At 34.2% G+C, this 18424-nt stretch overlaps 1 protein-coding gene across 1 annotated transcript in view; it reads left to right on the top strand.

Moving 5' to 3' along the window:
• The window catches only part of LOC111044187 (general transcription factor IIH subunit 1), a 69302-nt gene extending 58546 nt beyond the window's left edge, over nt 1-10756 (top strand). Inside the window, exon 13 of the mRNA XM_039424302.1 lies at nt 5888-10756. The gene's annotated coding sequence lies outside the window, so the exon portion shown is untranslated. The remainder of the gene's footprint in view (nt 1-5887) is intronic.
• Nucleotides 10757-18424: the final 7668 nt, after the last annotated feature.

Raw genomic sequence — 18424 nt, 5'->3', positions numbered from 1 at the left:
GTTACACAACATGTTGAGTGCTTGTTCAAGAGAGCTTGGGTTTTTCGTTCTCATTAGGGAACCGACGGGTTCACGTAACCCTCTCAGAAGTACTCTTAATGCTAATTGTGATACATACTGGCAAAGAACATTGGAGGCATGTAGTTCTTTGTTAACAAAATAAGCGATTTGAAGATTCAAAAGTTTTTGGATTCTCTGATAGAAGTTGAAAGCTGTTTCGCCAGGTTCTTGTTTTAATTCACTCAATTCTAGATTCAAAGTGAAACAGTCCCTCTTGTCTAGATAAATAGTTAGCAATACTAGTTATTATGTTTTTCACGTCAGGCCAATCATAGCTACCTGAACTACTCACTACTTCATTGACTTGTCCTTTGATTTTAGACAGAATTGTTGAATACAAATACTCATTTTGAAAATCATCTGGGCTACTTTTTACATAAAACTTAGCTACTGACTTATCTACAATGGTTATGAATCTGTTCAACAGTGTTGGTTCTCCAAAGAACTCAGGAATCATGTCAAGATACTCCTTCTTGAGAACAGGAGTAGTACCTGGTGGTACAGAAGATCCTGCTGCTGGCAATTTAGGGGCAGGTGGTGCTGGATTCATTTTTAATAAGTAATGATGAATATGTGGGTCAAAAATGTCACAATAATAAAATAGTTCAAAAGATAAATAATTGTTTCTACTCACAAGATAATATCCAACATTGCACTATGATTTCTTAACACTATTTCACTGATGACAATATGCACTTGACACAAATGAAGTTCTCTGTGGCAATATTCACTTGACACAAATGATGTTCGCGACGACTTCTCAACGGTGAAAACCGACGAGTTATTTCAATGTTTCGGAAATTTTTTTTCACTTATTTCACGAATTTACTAATTCTGAAGCCGTCCTACTGACTGCGCCAGTTATAGTTTGTCAATAAATTACTTTTTAACCCTTTCACTGCCAATCACGTGTATATAGACAGAGTAGCGCAAAAGTCACTGGACACTGCTATAAACAAAGACTGAATTTTTTTTATTACAAAAATACTTAGAATTATTTTTTATGTTCAAAGTGTTTTTCATCTTCATTAATACATCTTTCCAGTGTTTCGGGAACACTGTGACATACTCTATGGCATAGCCTGGTATCACTGTCCAAACCTTCAAATGCGTCGTGTATGTAGTCTTTCAGTTCGTCAATTGTCTGAGGCTTTCGAGAGTAAACAAAGTCCTTGATGACACCCCATACGAAAAAGTGCATGGGCGTGATATCTGGTGAACGTGGAGGCATGTCTATATCTGCCCCTCGTCCAATCACATTTCTGTGGAAAGTTTCGTTTAAATAATCGCGAACGTTAGTGGCATAATGTGGTGGAGCACCATCATGTTGAAAGTAAATTTCTTGAAAGTTTTCAGCACACGTCATGAGTCCTGGTACCACGTAATTCTGAAGCATATCCAAGTATTTATCTCCTGTCACAGTTCCTTCAAAAAAATATGGTCCTAGAACGCCAAATGATGATATTGCCCCCCAGACACTCACACCAGGTTGATTTAGTTGTTGTTCTAACAAAAGATTTTGATTGTCAGTATACCAGTAAGTACAGTTATATCTGTTAACTTGTCTGCTTAACTTAAAATTAGCCTCATCAGACCACACAATTTTATTGAACAAGTTAGTATCGTGTTTCTGTTGGTTAAGCATCAATTCACAAAATTGAAGACGTCGATCTGGATCATCTTCAAGTAACCCATGTAGCAAACGTGGAATGTAAACTTTGAAATTCTGTTTGTGTAATATTCTTTGCACAGACCTTCATGATAAATCCAGCTCAGATGCTAATCGTCTGGTTGATTATCGTGGACTGTTGGTCACAGCTAAACATACTCGCAACACATTTTCCTCAGTTGAGACTGTTGTTGGGCGGCCAGATCTTGGTGCATCCATAACAGATCCATGTTGTTCAAATCTATCTCTTATGTTGTATACTGTTTGTCTAGATGGTGATTTTGATGTAAAGTGTCTACCCCATTCATTACCAACTGCAGTAGCACCACTTTTATAAAATGTTTTTAAAGCGAAGATTCTTTCTTCTTTTGTTAACATCGTGACAACTGTTTAAAAAAAAAAACTAATTCGGAAACTACAGCTTCGAACACATCTCACAGAACACGCTTTCAAAAACTGACTAGATCGATTGTTGTGTTTGTCATTGCATGGTATTGCCAACTTGACGAGGCGTAATTAATCAACATTTTGTAATACCAACATCATGGGCTAAAACTATTGTACTACATCTTCCTGTTATTTTTTTTTTCTTTTAGCCAACTGTCCAGTGACTTTTGCACCACCCTGTATATTTTACAACTTTGAGCCCACCAAGCCAATTAATCCCTCTTAGTCAAGTCCACCAGGCCAAATTATTTTTTTTTCAAATTTCCACTTTAAACCTTGTTTTAGACCTTTTACTAATGAGGCTATTAGTCAACTTTTATCATAATTTCAACAAAAAATTTTGATTTTCACCATAATTTTCTTTTTTTTTAATTCGATATCTAGGGAAAAAATAACTCATATTTCAAATAGAATAGTCAATTATATTATGTGAATATCAATGAAAAACGTCTATAAAATGTAAATGTAGATAATTAAAAAATGTAAATGTCAATGTCATTGTAAAAAAATTGTCAAATGTAAATTACTCACATGAAACTCAAAACTTTTTTGAGAATGATAGATTTCAAAGCAGGGAAGAATGTAAAATCCAACATCACATTCTGCGCACATATATCTGGTTTCTCTCCTCTTCTTTGCACGTGCACAACCAGTACATGTTCTTGCTGCATTTTTTTCTTCTTTGTTGGAGGAACAGCACTGGGGAAATGTCTTTCAGTCAACCTCAATGCTCAATGGTGCGCCAATGCTTGATGGTCTGCCTCGTTTTTTGTTATAAGTAGGGACATGAAACTTCTCGATCAATTGTTGAATATTAGTTAAATGAAAATCTGTACATGTTTATTACAATACACAATACAAATGGTTAAATAATTAATAACATTTACATATAAAATAAATTTTCTCTCTAGTAACAATTGAATAAATAAATAGTTGCCCATAATTAGATTGTTATCCCTACGTCTACTTCATTCTATCATACAACCTTTCGCAAAAGTTGGCATTCGCGTATGGTTTTATCTCTTCACATATTGTCATTAGTTGTTGATGAGCAAGAACTCTCTCCTGCATACTCCTGCATTTTGTTTTTATAGAAAAAATGAATTCAGAAATGCCATATCAAAGAAATGGAAAGCCAATTTTTTGAACCACTTGATAGTCTTCCTCATGCATTTCAGGTTGCAGAGTAGCATATCAGTCTTATCAACTGCACTACATAGTTGTAATCTTCAATGCAAATTGGCTTTGACTTGATCATATTATTTCTTTGTACTTTTTCAATGCTTGCATCATTGTGAAGTGTTGTCAACATCCAAACTTCCTTCTTATCCATCCACTCCATTGCTAAAAGATTGTTGGTATGACTGGATTGTATTTCACCTCTTTTCAACTTTTTGTTTAGCTTTGGCATGAATTTCCTATTCTTCCTAACAGTACCGCACACATTAATTTGTTTGAAGCTCATGAAGGTCCAAGAATAACATTGGGCTTGAATACCAATTATCCAAGTAAACCGTATGTCCTTTTACTAAATAGTCTTTTAGAAGAGTAGTTACAACTGACCCTGACATACCAACCTCATAATAATCAGTGATTTCAGTTCCTGCTCCAACATAAACAATAAAATCAAGGATAAAGTCTGTTTCAACATTACATAGTACAAATAATTTTATTCCAAATCTACTTCGTTTCGCAGGAATGTACTGTTTGAAACCCAATCGTCCTTTGAAAAGAATTAGCCTCTCGTCAATGCATAAATTTTGAAATGGCTTGAAACTGTTTTTGAAGGTTTCACGAAAATGGTCTCACGACCAACTGGCCTAATTTTTCGCAGTTTGTCAGGTGGTTGCTAGTTTTTCTGATCATTTGAAGCAAAATGTAGCATACTCAGAATATTGAGATAGTTATTGCGAGACATAACTTGGGAAAAAATTGGCGTGGATATGAGATGATTTCTAGACCAATACTCATTTATTCTCAATTTTTTTACTCTGGTCATGAGCATTGTTAGAGCCAAGAATAGATAGAGTTTATCATGAGTCACTTCAGTCCACTGCTTTAGCCTAGACTTTGGAGGAATGTAGAATTCTTCAAGGATTTTTTCATGGTAATAGTTCGTTTCTGTAGCAATTCTCTGCATGAAATCGATTGGTAATAACTTTAGAAAAAAATCAATCTCCTCGGACTCATCTGTTATACCATCTAATTTCATTCCACTTTCGTCATCACAAAAATCAAAAACAACTGGAGTAAATTCACTATTATAGTCCCATTCAAAAGAATCACTTACATTATTAGCTCTTCTTCCATCACCAATCTCATGCTGCTCATCCACTCTAACCCTACATCGCTTCCGCTTTGAGACTGGAGATAGCTGGTTGTCGTCACTATCAGAAGAATATAATTCAATTTCTGATTCCTCAAGTTCTGAACCAGAGTCCAAGAGAAAGTCTTGAATTTCACGTTCCGAAAATCTTTTGCTGGTACTCGGCTGATTATCCATTCTTGTTTCAAATGAGAAAACTTCAATACATGTTGTGAACTCAGCTGCTTCAACACTACTTGCTGAACATAAACACAGCTGTGGGCCTGTGGCCTGTGCAGCTGCTCACTGAAACCTAGATATCTTCGCCCAACAAAATGGGAATCGACTGAAACTTGGCTTGTTATGTTGGCAATACTATAAGGAATCTATCTAATACACTATGAACAAGATGGTAAATATACGTTAATAGCACAATGAGCTCAAAGTTGAAAACGGGTATTTACGGGATTTGTCTGTCCAGACAAATTGGCAAAAACGTATATAAACGTGAAAAGCACCGTGGGCACAACTTTGTGAAATTAATTTGGCAGCGAAAGGGTTAACAATTTTATTTATTACAAAACATTACAAAGTTCTTCATGAGGTCCGTTCGCTATGTGCGCTAGGGAGGAACTGAGCTCTGAATACAATATTGTCTTCCACTACGACTATGCTGACTAAACAAGTTAATTGTAATTCTATGCAGTTTTCACTCATATAGCTTGCATGTATTGTGGTATCAATAATATTTATCATAACACATCATTCTCAATACAATAATAATGGAAAAGCACTTGTACAGCTCAAACAGCATAGAAAGGCTATAAACAAGGATAGAAACACCAGTAGTAACAGAGAGCATAGAACAAGAAAAATAATAGATTACCAACTGCTGGATTAGAACTAAGTTGTTCATTGGAACAACTTCTATCTTTTCTTCAAAAGCTTCTTAAATTGTTTTTTTACTTTAATAGATGTATTACTTCATTCCTCATTGCTAGATGCCAAACTGATATCTTCATCTCTCCATATCTTCCTATCCAGCTTCCTTTTTTTGAGTCTTTCAAGTTTTTTTTAGCACCGCAAAACAATATCTTGTTGAACACTCTACTTTTGTCCCTCCTTCCACGCTGTGAGGCATTGATTTAGAAGCGAAAATAGATAACACAAAAGCAATAAGTTAACCTGCTTATAATTGAATTTGATATTACTTCAAAAAAAATGCTGACAATAGCTACAATAATATTATGATAGTTGAACTGTCACCCCCAGATGTCTAAGTAATGGCGTTTCATTAGGGAAACTAAATAATTTCCCCTACATTATTTCCATGTTGTGTCTCATATATAATCTAATCTATGCCAAAGAATGTAATAATAATAATAATAATAAGTTGTCTTTTCCAGCTTTCAGTAATGGATTTCTTCCAGAGAACGGAGCTAGTCCATCGGTAGATTGGCAAGTTCAGTTATTTTCATTTATGAATGAATAATAAATTAATTTATTGATCTTACACCATTCCTAGACCATTAAAAATTTCCTGTAAAAGAAAGGTTGAGATTTTTTTATCATATTTATAAACTAAAATGAATATGACTGAAGTTTATAAATTATTATGTATTTTTACAGTATGATAATTTTCACTTTGATTTCATTCCTTTTATTCAGTATTTTTCGATATTGTTATTCAGACATTTTTCGTCATTATTATATAATTTTGAAATTTTTAACCTTAAAATCTTAGTTAATTTCTGCAGGTTGGATTTCGTGTATAAACTGATGAAAATAGTTTCGTGCTTTGAAATTAAAATTGTGTTTTCGATTTTTTATTGTATTTTATAAAATATAATTGGTCTATGACATAATTTGATCATGTTTATATTCATTGATTAAAAATGTTAGTTACCTAGATTTTTTTTCATTTTAAAATATTAGTAAACTTTAATAATTATGGGGTGAAATAGTCTGAAAGTTGTTGAGATCAATAGTCTACTGAAATTTCCATGTGTGCCTAAATAGAGAGCAAAAAATTATATTTTAATGTACTTCCACCAGTAAATTATTAGAGCATTTGTCGATTTTTCAAATTATAAAAAGTTGAATTTCATCCTAGAATATAATTCTATCTTTCTCGTATCTATGATTTGGTGTTGAATTAGTTTTATATTTTACACTGACACACTTCACTAGCCTATTGTATTTTTTCATAGTTCACTATAATTTAATTTTGTTCCAAGACCATTTCAGCACTCTCACAAATATTTGATTAAGCTTGAAACAATTATGGGCTTTTGAATATCATTAGTTGAATGTTATTAATTTTAATGAACTGCTCCTCAACATCATTATTGTAACAAAAGACTATTGTAATGGAGTTGGTGGGAAAAACAATAATACAGATTTGTATTTTTTGATTTGTAATATTTATCAACATCATAAACTCTCTTTCAGTCAGTGTTGCACTAGTTTTCTACTTTGATAACAACTTTTTTTAAACTCTCAACTACTGTCATTCTCGACCTAAGGCTCTTTTCTACTCTCCCTATTTTAACCCTTTGCGCTTTTATATTCAGTATAGCTGGATACTGCGTTTCTCACTACAGCTCTGAAATTAAAAGAGGGGTGTCTGTGCGTCAGCTCTTATATCCAGCATCGCTGGCTAACCTTTTTTCCTGCTACATCTCTGCTCGGAATTTCCATAGTTGGCCGTACAGCTCTGGCACTTGCACAGTAGTAACTCTCAAAATCTATCAAAATGCATTATTTGGTATCCAAATATTAGAATGTTATGTTTATTCTACAAAGTACAATTTTATTTCATCGTATTGTTCATTTCATATATTTCATGTTTTTTGATAAGTCAATAAAAAAATCCTTATTTTTATTAAATACATCTTATATAATCTCATATCAGATTGTTATTTTCTGGATTAAAAGGTTATAAATGAATTTTTCAGATTGATAAATAATTTTTTATTCAGATTGAACATATTTTATAAAAATCTTGAATAATAGAGGTTGATAAAATTGAAAAAACCTCATGAACCTTTTTAAAAATGAGGAATGAGAAGTCGAATGTTTTAACTGACAAAAAAATCAATTGGTCAAAATATTTTCAAATGTTCATAAGACGTAATTATTATAAAAATATAAGAAACCATACAGTACGAGATATTATGGGGAAAAATTGAAATGTAAAATTGTATGACAAGTCAGCAAGTAGCTTCAAAAAGTAATAATCAAAAATAGATTTCATTTTATTCTGTTTTGAACTTTTTCACTTTGTGGTACTTTTTGAAACAAAATCCTGGATGAAGACCGGGCTTGTTGGGGCAAGTTTGGCAGAAATTCCTGGTTCTCTTCCTGTCACTTGCCAGTTTTTTGCTTACTGCAAACAAGAAAATCCTTGCTCTTACTTGGTTCCAGAAGATCGGGCACATGGAGTCCTCCATTTAGTCTCACTTTATCATGTTTCTCAGAAGGAATTCTATACGGTTTAGGGTTTCTGAAATCACCAACTAAAGACATGATAAGATTTCTTCTAAAGCTCCTCTGCCTCATTGGTTGTTTTTCAGGAGGTCGATTGTTATTGGACAGAAGAAATGCATTCACAACAGAAACTTCCAGCATCCAAAAAAATACTTTTCACCACCATTTAACAGACTTCCTGGTGAAAGAATAGGATGAAATGTAGTGGTCTGCCAAGTCGACACTGCCCATAAAATCATTATAACGACGACTTACTATAGTTGGTTTTTGATTAGTTTCTGTTACTCCCCCTCTCAGTATCCTTTTCACTTCCTCAATTGTATTATTATATAATAAAGAGAGCATGGTAACTGGTCTCTTATCTTTCCATTCAAGAACATGCTCAAATGCTGGGTTGATTGGAGTGTGGTCTTTCCTCAGAGAAATCGTCTCAACTTTTTTAAGCTTAGGTTTCTTCCTAATTTCACTTGGCAATCCCTTCCTTAGACGATTCGCAGTGCCTGTTAGGTGCATGTTTTTCAAATAAAGTTCTTTTGCTAGCTCGACACTTGTATAATAACGGTCCGTGAATATGTGGAGCCCTCTGACATCTCCATAACATCTCTCCAATTTCTCTACAAGTGGCAATACAACTACTTGTTACCAATAAATATGGCTTAACCATTGTGTTTTTCATAGCAGATCCTATGTAAGGTTCCATTGCACAGACATATCCCGATACAGCATCACAAACTACATAATACATTTATTCCCCATTTCGTAGGTTTCTCTTTATTATAAACTTTGAATGAAATACAACCCTTGAAGCCAATTGTACTTTATAGCATCAATTATAAGCATTCCAGAGGGACAAAAATGAGATGCGAATTTCCTCTCTAAATACTCCATCACTCGTCTAACCTTTCCCAATCTTGTTAGTGTGCCTAATATAGGCCCAGTGCTAGGTGGAGGTGACAGATGGAGAGTCCAAAAAATTTGATAGAACCTCTCTTTACTGAAGATGTCTTTGAAAAAAAGTCCAGCCAGTCTGAAGAGAAGAAATCATCAATTTCTGATTTGGAGTTTAATGTTCAATATAACAGCAATAATGCTTTTAACTCAGGCAAAGAAATACCGTACCATGAATGCCATGTGGAGTTCTTACGCAGTGGTCAATATTTTTTCTTTGGTGTATCTGTTGCTTTCCAGGACTATTTGTTGTAACTGATCGGTGAAAAACAGATTAAAAAAGTTTATTTCACAGGACCTGTCAAAATTTTCAAGAATTATAAATCCTTTTTGTTTTTCTAGTAAACACTTGAACCTAGGAAAAGGGTCATCGTCTTTATTGTCACTGTCAGTTATATCGTCTTCATCTTGTTCTTCAGGCAAATTACTTTCATGATCACCATTCAACTCCAAGTCATTGACCTCTAGATAATTCATTCACAACTTCTGAATTTTGTAAAAAGTCACTCTCATGCAGTTCTGCTGAATCGTCCATCCAACCGTCATCTTTAATGATGATATCAATATCATAATTTTGTCCCATCATCAAAAAGCAAGTCCCTGATAGAATCGGATCGAAGCACTTCCTCAAGTTCATCACTTATATTTACTAGCAACTTTGGTAATAACTCTAAAATATAATATACTCTACACTCTTACACTCTAAAATAATTCACTACCTACTTCATGTTGAGAATTGAAATTGTGTTTGTTTGAACTCAATTTAGGCATTAGAGTATTATCTGTTACTACGCAACTCAAAACACCTGTTATTTTTGCTCAAAGAAGACATATTATTATTCAGCTTTAATTTTTAATCGCTTAATTAAAAAATAAATAAAATTAATATTAGAAAAATACATTCATTTGTTGCAATGGTTATTATAAGCTCAAAAAAGCTTATTTTTTGAAACACATTAACAACATTCTGCAATGGAAGAAGTGACTGTTTTGATTCATGTGGTTGTTCTGAACAATAATCCCAGTTGAAGTCATCCACCAATCCGATCCTGATTCTATTAAAAATAAAAAAGTTGCTGAACAGCAATATCCAGCCATGCTGGATACGAGGGCGTTCGAGCTTTTTGGCGTGAGCCAGTTATGCTGGATATGAGAGCTGTAGCAAGCGATTCCCATTTTGTCAGCCAGAGTTGTAGAGGAAATTTGTAGTAGCCAGTAATGCTGGATACAAGAGTAGAAGAACAAGAATTCTATAATTCTGTTTCTATTTTATTTCTTTGAAGGATGTATTAAAGGTGGAGAAAATACTCCATCAAATATGTAAAAATTAAATACTGTTGAAATAATGATTTATTGCATCTATATCAGTTGTACTTTCTTCCTCTTATAAACCACTTAATTGTTGATTGACCAAAAATCTTTACAATTGTTTTGTTTCTCTCTATGGTATTATTACACACAATAGTGTTATAGAATTTGTATTACAGTGCCTATCCTATAATATATAATTAAAAAAAAAAACATTTTTATACTTTTACAATATTAATACTATAGTAATATCATACATTTGGTATACTATAATTCAATTATTACATTTATTATTATTATTCTTCTGTTGAGAAAAGTTAATGTAAGTTTTCCTCTGTTATGTATGTTGGAATTTGAATTCAGTGTACAAATTTTAATGTCAAAGTGTTGATTATTGTTTGATTTCAATTGTTTGATACCTGATTGAAGTATCAAGGATTACTATTAATTATTGTGAAACAATGTTTGTTGTTATTGAATTGTCTTTGTTCAACACAAAAAAAGTAAATAAAATGTATTACTTTGCAATACCTATGTTTTCTTTCTTTATAACATTTATATTCAGAGCTGAGCAATTATTAGATTTGAAATAACTACAAATTCGAATTGGGTAATTTAGATTAATATAATACACTTATTTACTGGAAATTTCGATTTTATTATGAAACTTCTGTATTGATCCATTAAGTTACATGATATTAACAGTTTACAATTATTTTATTTTCAAAATGAAATATATTGCATAAATTTTCAATAAACCATTGTTTGACCTGATTAAATGTTCCTTCCCAAGACGCCAAAAGCATCTTATGAAATTGCAATATTAGGGTGCCAATCTTCTTTCATTTTATCATTGTGTTACTTCTTATTTGTGTTAAATTTCAAGATTTTCAAGTTAAAACTTCAATGTAGGTAAAGTTGGCCAATGCTCTTCTGTCAGTCCATCTTCTTTTTCCATAGAATTGATATAGGGCTGTAGGGAGTTGCATGAGTAAAGCGCTTGGTACAGAGACCGGTACAGTGAAAATATAAGGCCCGCCGCAAAGTAGACCCACGCTAATACACGAAAAGCAACCCACGCCGTAGGATGTTTTGTAAACCATTGCTAGGCTTCTCTAGACATCTGTGTAATGATAATAATACATGCAATGAATAATAATCCACTTTTCAGCTGATTGGTTATGAATAATTCTATAACAATGGTTTAAAAACATCCCATGGCGTGGGTTGCTTTCCGTGGATTAGCGTGGGTCTACTTTGCAGCGGGCCAAACTCCCATCATGTGAGTTCTATTACTTATTTTGTCTGTGGTTCTAATAACTATGCCCACTCCATCAGGTAATGTGTGAACAATTCTGGAGTATTGTACATCCTAAAAACAAGATGAAGTTAACCTTCTAACCCTGGAGCTTTCTGCCAAAAACCACAGATTTTCGGCTCCTTTTCCAGTTCTTGAATGAGCTAAATATGATTAGGTGGTACTCGCACCACAGATCCTCAGACCACATAACGAGCTGCTATTTCGGCTCGTTCTTCCACAGTCAAGAGAGGGGGCATTTTTAAACTGAAACAAATGAAAATTGGTGTTAAACACAACCTCAAGGAGTGCTACAACTGTAGTGAGACTCACTTTAAGTGTTCTCTATAGATAACACCAGGACATTCAATCAATAAATTAATATGAGAATGTTGAGAAGACAGTGGGAAATATAGGACAACAGAGGTGCTGATTCTCTACTTTACTATTGTCAGCAATGATAGATAGCATTCTCAGTATATCCAATCTAATAAAAATTGTTCATTCTTCTTAAAAATAATCAATTATTACATTATTTGTCAATAGAATATATTCTTCAATGATTTAATAAAGAGATTTCATAATTCATTGTCGCGATAATCTACCATTTAACTTACTGTTTGAAGTTCTAAAACTATGTTGGGAACATAAAAATTAACTTGAAAGAGATTATATCAAAGTCGGTAATCACGAAAATATCTATATAAATAAAAATCGAGCCTCAAATTTTGACATTAAATAACTTTTTTATGTGTGCACCGAATTTGATGTTTTTTTTTTAGTTGTGTTCGTTACGCTCAGGACCAGGTTTATGGCCTATCAAATTTATAATCCGACTTCAGGACTCTTTCCTATGGTCCTTCAAAATTTACATGTAATCCTTATGGGAGAAGATTTGTGAGCTGGCCACACACAGAAATAAAAATCAGCTGTTATAATCATTGCGTCATCCAACAGCCGTCGGTAGATCAGTTTTTAAATTTCCTTGCCCTATTAACATAGGAAAGTAAAGTATTGCTTTACAAAAATCTGGTGTGGCGCACTCACTCAACTTTCCTTGCCGTTATGAAAATTGATCATCTGACGCTAGTGTTCCCGCGAATTCCAAGTCTACTATTCAAAGATCTAAGCCAGCTGGTGACAGGACTATAACGCTGGAAACACACGAGGTCTGCTATCTCTTCATAGTGAATTATTTAATAGAATCAACAGTTGCCAACAGATTGAAATAATAACTCTTTCTCGAATTTTGAGCTTATTTTAAATTTTAGGTGAAAATGTTACTGGACATTAATTGTAGAGATTTTTATGCTCAATCTTTTCCATTCGAAATGTTTTGTTCAAATTGTATCTGAAGCCTGATAATTGACAATCTAAAATCAAACTTTGCATAGATGGGGCGGAGCTCTTAAAATTTTTACAGATATGGGACTTGTGGCAGTTGATAGAGCTTATCGATGGTATAACCTTAATCAAAATCGTTGGAGCCGTTTTTGAGAAAATCGTGAAAAACCCTGTTTATGACAAAATTTTTGCCCTTTTAGCCTCCATCTTGAATCGCATTTGATCGAAATTGTTCATGTCGGATCCTTATAGTGTAAGGACCTTAAGTTTCAAATTTCAAGTCATTCCGTTAATAGGGAGATGAGATATCGTGTACACAGACGCACATACACTCATACACACACACACACACACACACACACACACACACACACACACACACACACACACACATACAGACCAATACCCAAAAACCACTTTTTCGGACTCAGGGGACCTTGAAACGTATAGAAATTTAGAAATTGGGGTACCTTAATTTTATTCGGAAAGCAATACTTTCCTTACCTATGGTAATAGGGCAAGGAAAGTAAAAAAATTAAGGTACCCAAATTTCATATTTTCTATACGTTTCAAGGTCCCCTGAGTCCAAAAACATGATTTTTGGGTGTTGGTCTGTGTGTGTGTGTGTGTGTCTGTGAACACGATAACTCCATTCCTAATCAACCGATTGACTTGAAATTTTTAACTTAAGGTTCTTATACCATGAGGATCCGACAATAAGGAATTCAATAAAATTCAATTCAAGATGGCGGAAAAAATGGCGGATAATTATTACTAAAAACCATGTTTTTCACGGTTTTCTCGAAAACGGCTCTAACGATCTTCGTCACATTTATAACATGGATAGCTATTCATAAGCCCTATCGACTGACATGAGTCTCATTTCAGGGAAAATTGCAGGAGCTCCTTAATATTCTTGAGAAAAATGGCGGATTATTACTAAAAAACCGTGTTTTTCACGATTTTCTCAAAAATGACTACTTGACCGATTTTTTTCAAATTCATACCCTGTATAGTTATTTATCAGCTCTATCAACTGGCATGAAACTCCTTTTTGGGAAACTAATCCCCCATTACTAAACCAACTAAACCTCATCCTTGAGAAATGGACTTTGTAACCTCCTTCTCGTGCATGAGGTAGGTAGTAGGTTGAGCAGTTCATAAAAAGAACACATAGTCGAGATATTTCATCTCTAGAACAGCTGTTTTGACGACTGTTAAAAAATATCATCGAATTTCACAATTTACACAAAGGAAAAAGTACTCTGAAAACAATTATATATACACATATACAGTAGTCTGATCATAGTTTCAAATATGTTGCCGCCAATCGTCATTATGCTATTCCCCTAAATTATTCTCCTTTGAGAATGGGGCTTACAGTTCAATGAGCAAGGAAAGTTGTGTGAGTGCGCCACACCAGATTTTTTATTTTCTTTCTACTGATTCACATAATTCCAATAATAATGCCCCGGTACGAACGACGTCCAAACCTGGGTCGTAGAACTCGAAATGCTGTAAATTTATAATATGCACGGGAAAATCAGCAGCAAGGAGATACACCATTCAATTTCCCAGCAAGCTGCATTCAACTACGGTATATCTAAAAATACCAACTGCTGCACAACTAACTAAGCCCAAAGGAAGTCAATATTGTTGAGATATAAATGTAAATACTAATTATTGTTGGATAATAATTTTCATAAAAATATAGTGCATCAGATCAAGCTAAGGCTAAGCACACCTGAGGAGGCGCGGCTTGGCGATAAAAAGTGTTGATCTTATGGAGATTGCCTTAACACACCATTCCCGATTCAGTGTGTGTGAGTTCTTCCATTCAAACCAGTAAGAAAGAAGCACCTGGATTCAAAATGCCGCATCGCGCCTCCTCAGGTGCACATCCAGCTAAAGTTTGTCATGAGATTCATTAACTATTTGGCGGTACGAAGTTCGCCGGGCCAGCTAGTGCTTTAATAAAATAATATGGGTAAGTGATTTTACTTATAATTCCATATAGGCTAAGCTCCGATATAAAATTCAAATAATTCTGGAGTATTGAACATATTATTTACAAAAATTTGACCTAGCCCTGAAGCTCTTCAGAGGTTGCCCCAAAAACAACAGATTTTCGGTTCATTCTCCAATTCTTTGAGAATTTTGCCAAATTGAGTCATGGGACAGAAAAAATCACTCTTGCTTTTTTCAAAATAAAGTGTTGAATGTAATGGAATAAGTCGGAGCTTTGTATCTTCATTGAGTGTTTTGTCACAATTTTTCAAAACAAATTTTAATAAAAACAGAATCATTGCACATAAAATTTTGCATGTTCGGAATTAATTCAAATGAATCGGCTCTTTTTACCACCCTATGACATGACTAGACTGATAGTATATACTAGTAGGTAACCCGTGCTTCACAAGGGTCTATTTTAAAACTTCGCAAACTGAAAACTTGACGTAATAAAAAATTCGAAATTTGAAAATAGGCCTATAACCATCCTCGGAGAATAAAAAACTTTATACAAAATTTCAAATCAATCAGTCCAGTAGTTCAGACGTGATGATGCGTCAAACATGATTTTCCTACATAATTTCACGTAGGCCTACGGTACGTGTATGAGCCAGCTCTTCCCATTATTATAGTAAAGATGATGGATAGATGGATGATTTATCAGTATCTTTGAATGAGAATAACTTTTGAATGGTTTGAGAAATCGGTGCGGTTTTCACCATTCATTTTCTCTTGAAATTCTGTATCATATGACCAACGTTAGTTTTCTGTCTTTAACGTTGTCATATGACTAAAAAAAATGAAGTTGAATTCAAAATGGCGGAACAAAATTTTGATGCGACAGAAAATCAATTATTAGGCTACTTTCCTTGCCCTATTACCATAGGTAAGGAAAGTATTGCTTTCCGAAAAAAATAAGGTACCTACCCCAATTTCTAAATTTCTATACGTTTTAAGGTCCCCTCAGTCCAAAAAAAATGGTTTTTGGGTATTGGTCTGTATGTGTGTGTGTGTATGAGTGTATGTGCGTCTGTGTACACGATATCTCATCTCCCAATTAACGGAATGACTTGAAATTTGAAACTTAAGGTCCTTACACTATAACGATCCGAGACATGAACAATTTCGATCAAATGCGATTCAAGATGGAGGCTAAAAGGGCAAAAATTTTGTCAAAAACAGGGTTTTCGCGATTTTTTCGAAAATGGCTCCAACGATTTTGATCAAATTTATACCTAAAATAGTCATTGATAAGCTATATCAACTGCCACAAGTCCCATATCTGTAAAAATTTCAGGAGCTCCGCCCCATCTATGCAAAGCTTGATTTTAGATTTCCAATTATCAGGTCTCAGATATAAACAAAAAAATTTAGTAGAAACGATTGAGCATGGACATCTCTTCAATTAATGTCCAGTAACATTTTCACCCAAAATTGAAAATAAGCTTGAAATTTGAGAAAATATAATTATTCAATTGCGAACTGGTGGCAACTGTTGATTCTATTAAATCATTCACTATGAAGAGATAGCAGACCTCGTGTGTCTCTAGCGTTATTGTCCTATCACCAGCTGTCTCATATCTTTGAATAGTAGATTTGAGATGCGCGAGTACACTAGCGTCAGGTGATCAATTTTCATAACGGGAAGGAAAGTTGTGTGAGTGCGCCACACCAGATTTTTCTTATTTGAATAGGATCCATAATCATACCAATCATCTAATGTCCCTTAAAGAAATGTTCAGCTGCGTCTATACAACTGGAAGCATGACATGACATGCCCACAAGTTGAGATGTTTTGATGCCAACACACGAACAAACACAACCCTACTCTCTCTTATTATAGAAGATGTAACCCTAACCAGTATTTTAGTTTAAAAAGTTTACACCTGCAGCTCTGTATGTGAGTTTAACTGTCGACTAAATTGATGTGGCTCATTTCAGTGATAACAGACTCATTTACTGGGGTTACTTTCCCAGGGTTATATTTTACGCAGTGGCTACAGTTACGGTAACCGTAGCTCCAGTTCGCGTTCCGGTAACGTTGACTTCTTTTGCGCATGCGTCAACAAACTTCGTTTGTCACAGCACCTGAGCTTACCTTGTCTAAATGCAGCATATAAGGGTACGTTTATGTCGGACCTGTGATAAACGATCCTATAGTGAGGTCCACGTTATAATGACAGCATTTGATCAACTTTGCTTTTGCTATCCTTGTCTATCATTCCACAAAGCCGGTGGTACTATCCTTTTCTAGGTCCAGAACGATGCCAATTATGCTTCTGACAGTGCAGAAATACAATAATTAATCAATGCAGAGAATCGGCATCGCTATTCTCCTATCTTTATCCACTGCCATTATAACGTGGACCTCACTATAGCACCGATGAAAGAAGTGATGCTAATAGGGAGTAGCGCTCAGCTTCTATGGACTGTTCATGCCGACAGTCCTGCTTAAAGCTTGATTCGTGAGTTCATGTTTTGAAAAACCAATTTGTTTATGCTATAATGAGTGATTCTGATGAAGATTTTATTTTTGCATCGAATTCAGTAAAGCATTACTTACTAGTTTGTAGAGAACTTGAATATTATGCACATCCTATCAATGTGGAGAGGAATGTATTTGGGGAGTATCATCATTTGAATAAAGATTTAAGACAGCATCCAACAATTTTTTTAACTATATGAGAATGGAAATAGAAACTTTCGACTACATTTTGACGAGAGTTTCCAATAATCTCCAAAAGGACTGGAATAATTATCACATAAGTCCTATCATGACAGAGGAGCGATTAATGCTTACATTAAGGTAAGTAGGTTTATACAAAAAAGTTATATTCTTTGATAGAATAGAAGCAATTGAATTTATTCTTGAAATGCATACATAGAGGTCTATATTATGTTTCATTATTATCATTGACAACATGATAGAGTTTTGTAATTGAATAAGAAATAGTTTAATAAAGTAAAGACGATGTCACTTGCTTACGAAACTCCACATATAAATCAACCCAAATCATGAAAAAATATTGGTCCATGTTTGTACTTTGTAGTCTACAACTCGATACTAGCCTTGATAATAGCTTCGAAAATGGACCGAGCCATTATCCATGCTCTTAATTTGACTGTGTTCATGGGAGGTTGCGGTGCATGTACGGCTTCGGCGAAGTGAGCAGTAACCAGAAACCACGTGAGTGGTGCACCACTACTTGCTCCCACCGAACGAAAAACGAATTCTGGTTCACCGTTTTTGGCGCGTACTTTTGAAATAAATCGTTTACAGATTGGTGTTGACAAAATAATATAAGTGTTATCAATATGAACATTTCAGCTATTATTTATCATTATTGAATCAATAATAATTATTAATTTATAATTTGAAAAAAATATATTTTTCAATTTATTATACAAGCTTGTCCAAGCCAATATTATATTTCATGTAGGTTGCAACAGACCTATGTTATCTTATCACAACAAAGCTGGAGTGGATGAATGTATAAACATAAAAATTTGACTATTAGTACTTATAGAAGCACTAGGCTAATCATGT

This window comes from Nilaparvata lugens, chromosome 3, assembly GCF_014356525.2.
Source record: "Nilaparvata lugens isolate BPH chromosome 3, ASM1435652v1, whole genome shotgun sequence".
Lineage (NCBI taxonomy): Eukaryota > Metazoa > Arthropoda > Insecta > Hemiptera > Delphacidae > Nilaparvata > Nilaparvata lugens.
This window is presented reverse-complemented; position numbering and strand designations above follow the sequence as displayed.